The following is a 12,452-nucleotide window of genomic DNA, read 5'->3' as shown; positions in this document are numbered from 1 at the left end:
TAAGATTGAACAGATTGAATAAGAGAAGTTGGAAGGGAGGAAAATGCAAGCAAGATAATAATTAAAACAAAATGTTATTAATCAATTAAATATGTGAAACTAGGAGTAATGTGAAATATGATTTTGGAAATTAGCTAAAGTAGAGTTTTGCTCCAGGTTAATAAATATGGTAGGAGTGGAGGAAGGTATTATATTAGAAAACAGTTGAAACACAGCTTGGAATTAGTTAAAAATTAAAATAAGAGTTAGGAGTGGAGGTAAGCATGAGCTGGAAAACAGTGAAAGGAACGCTGTGGACCAGCCAATAAACAGAGTTAGGAGTGGAGGAAAGCATACGCTGGGTAACAGTTTGTATGAACTGTAGGAGTGGAGGAGACTATACCTGGGGATCAATTGAAATTTAATTGTGAACCAGTTAAAAATAAGGGTAGGAGCGGAGGAAAATATGCACTAGAAGATAGTTAAAGTAAAGCTGCGAACCAATTAATATATAGATTAGGAGTGGAGGAAAGCATATATTGGGTAACAGCTAAAGCTAAACTGTGAACTAGCCAAAAAATTTAAAGTTAGGAGTGGAGGAGACTATATCTGGGGAACAATTGAAATATAGTTGTGAACCAGTTAAAAATAAAGATGGGAGCGGAGGAAAGCACTGCTGGAAAGCAACTATTTAAGTTGCAAACCAGTTATAAAATAAATATAGGAGGAGTAAAGGAGATAAGGTTGGTGTGTAGTTAAAATCATACTGTGAATCAGCCAAAATAATTTAAGGTCAGGAGTGGAGGTAAGCCTTACTGGAAAGCAGCAGATCAAGATGTGAACCAGCTAAAAAATAAAATTAGGAGGAAGTGGAAGAAACTTTACAGGAGAATAATAATATAACTGTGAACCAGTTAAATAATCAGATTGGAGTTATATAAACTATGAATTAGCCAAAATAATTTTAATAGTATAAGAGTTACTAGTTACATAATAGTTACTATGGAGTAACTAAATCAAAATAAAATACTTTGAAAGTAATAAACTACAGAGCGAAATGTTGATTGATTTTGTAAAAATTCTAAGAGAAAAGGGAAATAATTTTTTGATAAGATTTGGATATTAGTTGTGATCAAGAAGAGGTGAAATATAGATTTGGCGCAATGGGTCTTAAATTGAGAAATGTATATGAAATATTGATTGTTTAAAATGATAGAGATTTAGAATGGTGTTTATAGTCTAGAACAGTGATGGCTAACCTTTTTGCATCGCGTGCCAGGAGAGGGGGGCGGGGGAGGGTCGCGCACGCACGTGCCCACGTGCATGCGTGTGCAACCCCCTCCCCCCTCCCCCTCCGCTCCTGGCACATGATGGCCTGGTAGGCCCGTTTTTCTTTCTTACCTGGTTCCAGATCCTCTCTGTGTATCTGGGAACGGCGAAAACAGCCTTTCCCACTCCCTTGGAGGCCCTACGGAGGCTGAAAAGGCCCATTTCCTAACTCACGGTGGGACAGGAAGTGACATTTTTTGCTGTCCCCAGCCTCCAGAACCTCTCTAGGAGTCTGTAGGAGCCTCTCTAGGAGTCTGTAGGAGCCTCTCTAGGAGTCTCTGGAGGCTGGGGACAGGAAAAAAGTCACTTCCTGTCCCACCGGGAGTGGGGAAATGGGCCCTTTCAGCCTCCGTAGGGCCTCCAAGGGAGTGGGAAAGGCTGTTTTCGCCATTCCCAGATACACAGAGAGGATCTGGAGCCAGATAAGAAAGAAAAACGGGCCTTCCCCACCCCCCAGGCCCTCCAGAGGCAGGAAATAGCCTGTTTCCCTACTTCTGGTGGGCCCAGAAGGCCCGAAAATCAGCTAGCCGGTGCGCGCATGCGCCCCAGAGCTGAGCTGGCGTGCCCACTAATATGGCTCCGCGTGCCACCTGTGGCACGCGTGCCATAGGTTCACCATCACGGGTCTAGAATGTTGGGTGAAATAATTGAATGATAAATGTTTAGAATAAGATTTTTTTCTTTCTTTTTTCTTTTTTTTTAAAAAAGATGTAATTGGATAAAAACAGGAACAAAATTGATTGTGGGAATTTTAATAATTGTACTTATTATATGACGGAACAAGCACCTGCTCTAAAAAGATGTATTTTATGTTTTGTGTTTTGAAAAATAAAAAAAAATTGGGGGGGGGAAAGAAAGACATTTTATAAAAGAGACACTGGGAAGCTAGAATAAAAGACTAAAACCACAGAGTAGACTTAAAGAACTTGGAAAATATTTTGGGCTATCAGAGTATTCAGTAAATGCTGGAATTGACCCATTTAACAATTGACCTTGTTTTGAAAGAAATGGAGATTGAGTGAAACAAATATCTGCTGGAAAATACTTCTAGGGTTTTGGACTCTCTGAATTCGATTGAGGTGTGATTGTTTATTCCACTTTTATCACTATTATGACTGGAGTTGAAGGAACAGCTGTGGAAATGAGAGGATTTCTTAATGAGATGACCTTGTTGTTCCAAGATATTATGAATTTAGTCAATGGTATGGATCAGAAAGTGGAAAACATTTTGCAAAGAACAAGGAACAAAGACCAAACTGCCCATGAACTGGTGGAAGCAACAAAAAGATTGGAAGAAATGGGTCATTTAAGCCAACAAATAGAACATGAACAGGGCAAAAATATGGATCAGAAAAATCAGCAAATAAAGCAACAGCTTGATGAAGAGGAGGACCAGATAAATGATAAGCAAAAGGAGTGGAAAGAACAGATGGATTGGCCACATCAACAAATAAATCAAGGACTGGAGCAAAAAATAGTATTGACAAATCAGCTGACAAAGGAAGAAAGACCGAAGAAAATAAAACAGATAAATCAACAATTGGAGAGACAGGAACAGGGGTGAAATGCTCCCAGTTCGGACCGGCTTGGGCAAGTAGGTAGCGATGGCAGCGGGCAGGTCAGAGAACCAGTAGCAAAAATCCCTGCCCCTGCCCCCCCATGCCCAGCTGAGCCGCGTGATCATCAGAGCCTTTTTTCTCTTTTAAATGGCTCTGAGCAGCCAAGCTCTGACGATCCCAGCTGAGTTGCCTGCTAACCAGGCAACTTAGCTTGGATCGCCAGAGCCATGTAAAAGAAAAAAACTTTTTTCCTTTTAAATGGCTCTGACGATCCCTCCTCCTCCCCCACCTCAGCTTGCTTACCTTAGCTGCTGGTCGCAACGCCTTGCTGTAATCCCTGCAATCGATTGCATCAGCAAGCAACTGAATCTCCCTGCCTGCAATCAAGCAGGCAAGGAGTTGTGGACTTCAACTCCCAGAATTCCTCAGCCAGCAAAACAAAGCTGGCTGAGGAATTCTGGGAGTTGAAGTCTACAAGTCTTAAAGTTGCCAAGGTTGGAGACCCCTGTTCTATTGGGTAAGTTTTTCCCACCTTTGGGAGCTTTAAAAAAAAATAGTTAATTGGGGTTTTGTTTAGTTGTTCTTTTTTTAGACCTAGCCATTTAAAGTTTAGGAAGTTTTAAATTTAGCTGCTTTTATATAAAAATAAAAATAAATAAAAATAAAATAATATTTGTGCAGCTTTCTGAGATTTAGTGTGTTTCTGTAGTGTTTCACTCTAACTACACAAACACACAAAATCTCACAAAGCTGTATGTGGAATTTTGTGTGTGTAAAGTGTGAAAGTTGGTTTTTTGGGCTTTTTGTGGCTGTGTGAGGTTCCTGCTTGTTGCAGGGGCCATTTTGAGTCTAGCACAGCTGCTTTTACATTGTGGATGAGCCAGTTGTGTTGTGTTGTGTTTTGTAAGTTAAAAAAGGGCCAAGAAATGACATTGACTTGGCCACGCCCATCTGACCAACAAGCCACACCCTCCCAGTCACCTTACCACCAAGCCCCGCCCACTAATTAAGCCATGCCCACAGAACCGGTAGCAAAAATTTTTAGATTTCACCCCTGGACAGGAAGATATGTTTGATAAGGAGATTGGGATATGGGCAGACAACTGGGAGAATTGGCAGCACAAGACTGTACTGGGAGAAGAGTTTAGATTGAACAAAAAAGAGATAGATGAAGATAGAGATAAAGATAAGGAGTGTGGGAGGCAAATTTAAAAATGGATAAGAATTGAAGCACTAAAGAGGAGAAGAGATGATGGATAGAAAAATTGCCTTTTAAATATTAAAGTAGCCTGATTGTAAGCTAAGGAGGCAGAAATAAAATTAGGTAGAGGAAACATTAGAACATAAATTGTTTATAGAATGAATAAAAATAATAGAAAGATTAGAAGTTTACAGATGTTAGGCATTTTTCTTTTACGTACATTTAAATAATATAATGAATAATATAATAATATAATGATTATATAAATTTGATTAATGCGATAGAGATTATTAACAAAGTTAATGCAAATTGGATCAATATGAATGATACCTAGTTAAATTTGATCATATATAATAGAGAAATGTTTAGAATGAACAAGAAAGATACAGTCGCAGCTCTCCTGTCTGACCTGGGGTTTTTTCTTTCCTCTCAACCGTGGCAAGAAGAAGAAGCAGCCTAAAGATAGCTGCTGCAAAGGTAGGACAAACCGAAAGATAACAGCTAAGACTGGTGCTGAAGAGAAGAAGGTGAGCAGTGGTGGAACTGGGGGAGAGGAGTCTTCTTTTGACTTAAATTGATCCCCCCAAATAATCAGAACTATTTGCCCAGAATTGAGTGTTAAAGCGGTGCCTAAGCATTTTGGGACGTTTTGGAAAAAAAAAAAAAACCCTAACCGGAAATGAGAATTGTAGGAGAATAAACAACAGACTATAAAATAAACAGACTCCTAAACTGGAAAGAAATGCTACTGGGAAGGTATTTTTAAACGTTGGATTCTGCTCGATATATGCTGGATAATCCAAACAACAAGGGAGTAGTAAACTAGCAAACTGAAATTTAAATGGAGAGTGCCACCTGCTGACAAAAGAGGAAACTACAAGGAAGTGATTTGGACTAAGAAAGGGAGGAGCCAAAAGAAGAAATAAAGAAGGAAGAAGACAAGGAGAAGATTGTAATGAAAATAATAATGATTGAGGAATTAAACCAAGGGGACAATATACTAAGAGATTTGGAGGATATGTCTGAAATGGAAGCAGGGGCTTCAGTAAAAAATTTAGAAGATAGGCAGTGGAAGAGGGTAGAGGTGGGAGGAATACTTAGATGGGACATCCAAGATATAGAAATAGATGGAGATTTAAGAGAGGAATGGGGGAGATAAGCCAAAAATAAAAAAAGCATAGCAATTGAAGTATCAAAGCAGGCAAGAGACGATGGGTAGAGGATTTCTTTTTCTTTATGGTTGCTTTGACTTACTTTTCCCTCCACCCCTCCTTTTTTTAAGCATAGCAATTGAAGTATAAAGCAGGCAAGAGATGATGGAAGGATGATTCCTGCTCCTGGTTGCTATTTTGAATTATATTTCCCTATCTCTCCCTCTCTATTCTCTTTCTTTTTTTCTTTTTTATGTAGGCAGATGATATGATTAGAAGTTAGACAGGAAAGAAAGAAAAAGCTTTTTAATATAGGGTGATATGATTAAAAGCTAGAGTAAGAGATAGAAATAAAGGGAATATTAATGCATTACATTTTTAGTTGATAAAATGGAAGTAATACTGAGAAATAGGTGGAATAACTGAATAATGATAGATAGTAACCTAATATAGATGTGTATTGGAATGGGAATTTCATAAGTTGATTGAATGTAATAATAATCCTTAATTTGATCAGTTTTGTTTGTATTGGAATGTATTGCACCCAAACACCACACTTTTCATGCATTGATTTGACATTTTTATAAAAAATAAAAAAATAAAAAGCTTTTTGAAAAAGAAAGAAAGAAAGATACAGATGAAGATAGAGACAAAGGTGAGGTGTTAAGCATTTTTTGTTTATGTATGTTTGAACAATATAATGAGGATTACCTAAATTTGATAAATTTTGGCTAAAGAACTGTAATTTGCAAATCAGAGTTTGGAGTTTTGAAGCTGGGGGTTTATTTTTTCTTTAAGACTATTTTGGATTGCAGAGGAAATTAAAGAGATAAATTGGACAAAGGAAAAGACGAGAAGGGAGTGACCTTGGGATGTTTTGGAAACTGGTAAGAGGATTTTGATAAGAAGTGGTCTAGTGACTTTGTAATAGAAGGGGGAAGATATAGAAGAAAAAAAGAAGAAGAAGGAAAGCTGTTTGTTGTTTCCTTTCGTGTGTTGGGGCTATAAATTCTGGGTACATTTTTTTTCATCTTTTTATCGCCTGGTTGGATATTTTGGGCAAATACATGAGTTTTGGACTAGTTAATTTTTATTTCTTTTTTTGCGCTGATCTGGTTCTATCTTCTCTCTCTTTTTCCCCCCTATCTTTTTAATTTTTATTTTTTTTCTCTTCATTTTTGCCCTTTTGGGTTGTTGGATTGTTCTTGGCTTTTTGTATAGTTTATGGATTAAATCTACGTGGAGTACGGTATCAAGAACCGAAGAATCTGATTGGGCATTTTGAATTTAAAGAAATTGAGTATTTGGATTATAAAACTGGGTAGTAAAATTTGAAAAATCTTTTTTCTCTTTTGCTTTTCTTTTTCCTTCTTTTTCTTCTACTTTTTCTTTCTTTCTTTCTTTCTTTTTTGCCTTTTTGGGGCATCTTGGCTGTTTTTGATTTTTCATTGTTTTTGGTGTTGTTTTTTCAGTCACAATCTTTCTACCTTTTTTTATCCTATATGGATTAAATCTATGTGGATTAGGGTAGCAAGAACCTGAAGAGTCTGAGTGGGCAGTTTGAATTTGAAGAAATCAAATATTTGGATTATAAACTGGGCAGTAAGATTTGAAAAAAACAACAACAACAAGATGAACAAAACAAGACAATATTCATCATCACCATCAATATCTGCAGCATCTGGTACTATTGGGCAAAAAGCAACAGAACCCACATCACAGCAAGAGAAAATAAACATAGAATTAAAAAAATATGCTACAGACTATATATGAAGATCTTAAGACAAGATTAGACAAGGTAGATGGGATAATGTAAAAAATGCAAGGAGAATTGAAAGAAGTTAAAGAAATGATAGGGAAAAATGAACAACGATTGCAGTAAATGGAAGAAAAAGCAGAAGCAACGGAGAAAAAAGTTGAAGATATGGACTATAGACTTACAATTACTGATAAAAATCAGGAAAAAACAATTATAACCCTGGAAATGGGTAAAGCTGATTTTTATTTAAGATTACAAAACATTGAAGAAGAAAAGGGAGAAAATTTAGCAGAGAAAATTGCAGAGATACTAGCAGAAGCGATGGAAGAAAGTAAGGAAGGGATATTAAGTGGAATTGACGAAATATACAGAGTGCACACAAGATATGCGATAAGACATATCTCTCTCCTTCCAACCTAAGAAAATACGAACTCTTGAAATGTAGTTGTTCAAAAGGATTCTTTTATTAAGCAGAAGTGAAAACCATCCAGCTAAAGCACAATCTGAATGCCCTTAGGCAAAGCAGTAGGATTAACGTGGTAGAGACCCCTCCCTTTAAGTCAGAATGCAGATTTCAGCCAATACACAAGTGTGAAGATGTTTTCTTTACTATTTCCTTTGAGAACCTGAACAAACATGCATTCCCACCACTACCCTTTAAAGTGAGACAACCCACATGGCTATCATAAAAATTCCTGCAGGTAAAGGGAATCTCAGGCTTCCTTGGTGCCAGGATATAGGTTGTAAAATATCTGATGACACAGGCCATGCTAGTAAATCGAATCCAAGTCCCCCCTTCCTCCACTTGAATGGCGGTATCACTTTTAGGGAACTGACATGCTACCCTGAGCCAGGCTAAGATTCGATATTGGGATAAAACTCAAATATTAGAAATCCAAATCTTTGGTCAAGACAGAAGTGCCTCTTCCATGCCAAGGTGCTAAGCTGGCAAAAGGTATTTGACGTAGGTACAGAATTGTAAAAGGGCAAACTGACCCTAAACAGATACATTCTGTTGTTTAATGTTTATTGCATCCCAAATGTCATGCATATCCCTGGATAAGGGGTGCTGCTTCCTTATTGCCCTTGAGGCGTCTCCTAGCCTCTTATCTCCTTTTGTTATGTCTTGAGCGCCGGAGCAGAGAACCTGAGTATGTGACAAGAAGATTGTTATTTCCTTTCCCAGAGATAGATGAAAGGGCAGCTTCTACGTGTGAAATGCATCACTCTCTGTAATAATTTTGCCTTTAAACTGTATAAATACATGGCCAGAAGAAGCCATCGGTGTTCAGACCCTTCGCTGTCTTTGGACTGTTTGAACCTTGCGCAATAAACTCTTTCCTGCATTGAAGAGCTTGGCCTAGTCTGTTTTTCCTATAACAACCCTCCTTAGAAAACAAAAGGGTCCACCTGTAAAAAAACCCGCAAATATACACAAGATTTCAAGATTTCATGATAGTAAATCAACAAGGTTTGTTAGGGTATTGGGAGTGAAATTTTCTCAGTAAGATTGGAGCCCTAACATGGTGTTCAGTGACCCATTCATTGTGTGCTGATGGTAAATGTTTCCAAGCAACTAAGTATTGGACTTTCCCTCTGTGGATCCTAGAATCAAGGATTTCCTTGATTTCAAAGTGTTGTTCACCTTCAATCATGATGGGAATAGGTGGTGTAGATGCAGGTGGTCTGAGGGATGAGATTACTTCTCGTTTGAGTAAACTGATATGGAATACTGGGTGGATCTGCCTGAGTGTCTTTGGAAGAAGTAGTTCAACTGCTACTGGATTGATGATTCTAGTGATGGGGAAAGGTCCAATGAACTTTGGCCCTAGTTTCTTTGATGGTTGTAATGATTTCAAGAATTTTGTAGATAAGTATACTCTGTCTCCAATATGAAAAGGTTTGGGTTCCATCCTTTTCTTGTCAGCTTGAATCTTAAAAGCTTCTCTAGCTTCCTGTAAGGCTAATCTAACCACTGGCCACGTGTTTTGCAAATTATCCATCCACTCCTTTAGTGAGGGGATAGTAGGTTCTTCTGTGGGTAATTCAGGCATGGGGCTGAAATCCTGGCCTGTTGCTACTCTAAAAGGGGTAAAACCAGTGCTTGAATGTACAGCATTATTAAACACAACTTCAGCAAAAGGCAAAAGTTCAGTCCAGTTATCCTGTTGAAAATTAATGAAACATCTTAAATATTGTTCTAGTACCGAGTTCAAAATTTCAGAATTACCATTAGTACAAGGATGAAAAGATGTGCTCAACCCCTGGCCAGTACCAAGTAAGCCCAAAAACGCCTTCCAAAAGTTGGAGGTGAATTGAGCCCCTCTGTCGGAGATGATCCTTTGTGGAGCACCATGAAGTCGATAAATGTGTATTAGGAATAATTTGGCTAAACTTTTAGCAGTTGGGATCTTTTGGTAGGGTATAAAATGTGCCTGTTTTGAAAATAGGTCTGTGACAACCCAAATAACAGTATTTCCCTCACTGTTCGGCAATTCCACGATGAAATCCATAGCGATCTCACTCCAAGGCGCTGCAGGTTCAGCTACCTTCTGCAATAGACCTGGGGATTTCCCCTGGCATCTTTTTGCTGCTGTACAATTGGGGCAGCTAGCTACATAGCTTTCTATGTCCTTTTTTAGTGATGGCCACCAAAATTGTCTTTTAATCAGGTGTAAAGTTTTCACAAACCCAAAATGTCCAGCTAATTTGGAGTCATGGCACCGTACCATTAAGCATAGTCTTTGGCTTGCAGGGACATACAACTTCCCCCCCCCCACCCAAGCCAAGTCTTCTTTCATCAGACAGCTGGATTTGTTGTTCAAAAACCATTCATCAGTGGCCAATGCTTGTTTAAAATTTTGGGTGATGTCATTGTCCGTCACTGTTTCTTGTTTTTCCTGGGATCTGGTGACTACTTTAGCGGCTAGTTGATTGTTTTGTACTATAGGTTTTGATTACGTCTGACTTTGCACTAATGTATTGCGGTTTTCTGGATAGCGCATCCGCCAGAAAGTTCCCCCCCCCGGGAGGTATTTTAGAGTAAAATCAAATCGTTTAAAGTACTGAGCCCATCGTACTTGTTTTGGGGAGAGTTTTCTTGGGGTCTTTAGGGCTTCTAGATTTTTATGATCAGTACAGACTTTAAAAGGGGACTTTCTGCCTTCTAGGAAGTGCCGCCAGGTTAACAATGCCCAACGAACTGCATACGCCTCTTTCTCCCAAATAGCCACCTTTGCTCAGTCTCATTCAACTTTTTGGATGTGTAAGCGCAGGGTTGTAGTTGGTCTTGCTCATTCTTCTGAAGCAGGACCGCTCCTATTGCCACATCGCTGGCATCTGCTTGTATGACAAATGGTTTCTCCATGTCCGGATGTTGTAGAATTGGTTCTGCTGGGAACAGCCATTTAAGTTTTTCAAATGCTGCCTGGCATTCCATAGTCCAGTTCAATGGTTGCTTTGGTTTAGGGTTGTCCTCCCCCTTTGTTTTTAAGAGCTTGGTGATGGGGAGGGCAATCTGAGCGAACGCAGGGATAAACTGGTGGTAAAAGTTGGCAAACCCCAGGAAGCTCTGTAACTGTTTACGTGTGCGTGGAGGGTCCCAATCAAGTACAGCCTGCACTTTTAGAGGATCCATCTCAACCTCCTGGTGTGAAATGTGGTATTCCAAATAGTCAATCTTCTCTTGCTGGAATTCACATTTGGAAAGTTTGGCATAAAGTTTGGCAGAGCGGAGTTTGTTTAAAACTGCCCTGACTAGTTTTACATGTTCTGCTTGGGTCTGGGTATAGATTAAAATGTCGTCCAAATAGACCAGAACCCCCTTAAATAAATGCTGATGCAGCACTTCATTTATTAACTGCATAAACACTGCAGGAGCTCCTTGCAACCCAAAGGGGAGCACCTTGAATTGGTAGCAGCTGAAGGGGGTGTTAAATGCCGTTTTCCACCAGTGTGGAGTCGGAGTCGGAGTCGAGGAGTCGGAGTCGGAGGAAATTTTGGGTACCTGGAGTCGGAGTCGGAAGTACAAAAAACTGAGGAGTCGGAGTTGGAACATTTATCTCCCGACTCCGCCCTGTTTTCCATTCATCCCCTTTCTTAATTCTGACACGGTAGTAAGCCTCCCTTAAGTCCAGCTTTGAAAAAAAATTCCCTTTAGCAAGGTGTGCTAACATATCTGTTCTGTCCCCAACCACACACACACACACCAACAGACGTTCAGGAATTAAAGACCAAACCAGCCGGCAAAATCCTTTTCCTTAAGATAACGGAACTTGGCAACAACCTAGTGGCTGCCTGCCAAGAGTTTATTATTTACAAAGAGGAGAGATAACTTCTCACTTCTGATACATCAAAAGAAACAGCTCAATAATTACAGAGTTAATCAAGTCCAGAGATAGTCCAGCTAAGTCTTATAGCAAAAGTCCGGCAATGCAGAATGACGTGGAAGCTTTCAGTTTTGTTCGTCACAAGGTTTGACTGGCCACCACGCTCCCTTTTATATCCTGTGGGGTGTGGTCGAGTGACTCAGCCTAATCTCGGGCACGCCTTTTCTTCTGTTGCATGCGCTTATCTCTGCGACGCTGGCGTGGATCCAGCCAAGACTCATTACCCTCATCACTGTCCATCTGTGGCTGCGTGGACGTGCTTGGCCCTGGCCCTATCTCTTGCCCTTCGGCGGACACCGAAGGCATTGCCAGAGAGGAGGGTCCTGGAGAGGGAGGCCTTGCCAACTCCTCTTCTTCACTCTCGGAGTCCTCTACTGCCGATGACACAGGCTCAGGTAACGGAGCCACAACACTATCTTTCATAAGGGGGAGAGGATACATGTTCTGCACACTGATAGTATTGAGGTTTCGAAAGTCAACACATAGGCGTTTTGAGCCATCTTTTTTCTCTCTAAACAGCACTGGAGCTGCAATTTTTGGTTGGGCTGGCTCGATGAAGCCCCTTGCTAGGTTTTTCTCAATGGATGTTCTCAGCTCTTCCAACTCCCTCGGTGACATGCTGTACATCTTGGGTTTAGGGAGTTTCGTGCCGGGTAAGATTTCTATTGCACAGTCAGTGGCGCGGTGGGGGAGGAACTCATCTGAGGCTTTTTCGCTAAAAACCTCAGCTAAATCCTTGTATTCTACGGGTATGCCCTCAGTTGGTGTGGCGTGACCAGGCATGGCTGTTTCTCAATTCTCTGCCCCCTCAAGTCCTTTATGTGGATACTCAGCAAAAGTCACCTTCCTCTGAAATTTTATGATGCCTTGTTTCCAATTGATTTGTGGGTTCCATTTTTTTAGCCATGCAAGGCCCAGAACCAACGGCCATTCCATGCCAGGTGCCACTATAAATGTAAGCCTTTCCTCATGGCTTCTGATGCCTATATATAGAGGCACGGTGGCCAGAGAAGCTGGCTCCCCTCCTCCTATTGACCCATCTAGTTGGCAGAAAGCAATGGGGGTTTTCAGCTTTCTTACGTTAAT

This window comes from Pantherophis guttatus, chromosome 3 (genome assembly GCF_059756535.1).
Source record: "Pantherophis guttatus breed Tessera chromosome 3, ASM5975653v1, whole genome shotgun sequence".
Classification (NCBI taxonomy): domain Eukaryota; kingdom Metazoa; phylum Chordata; class Lepidosauria; order Squamata; family Colubridae; genus Pantherophis; species Pantherophis guttatus.
Note: the sequence above shows the minus strand (reverse complement) of the source record.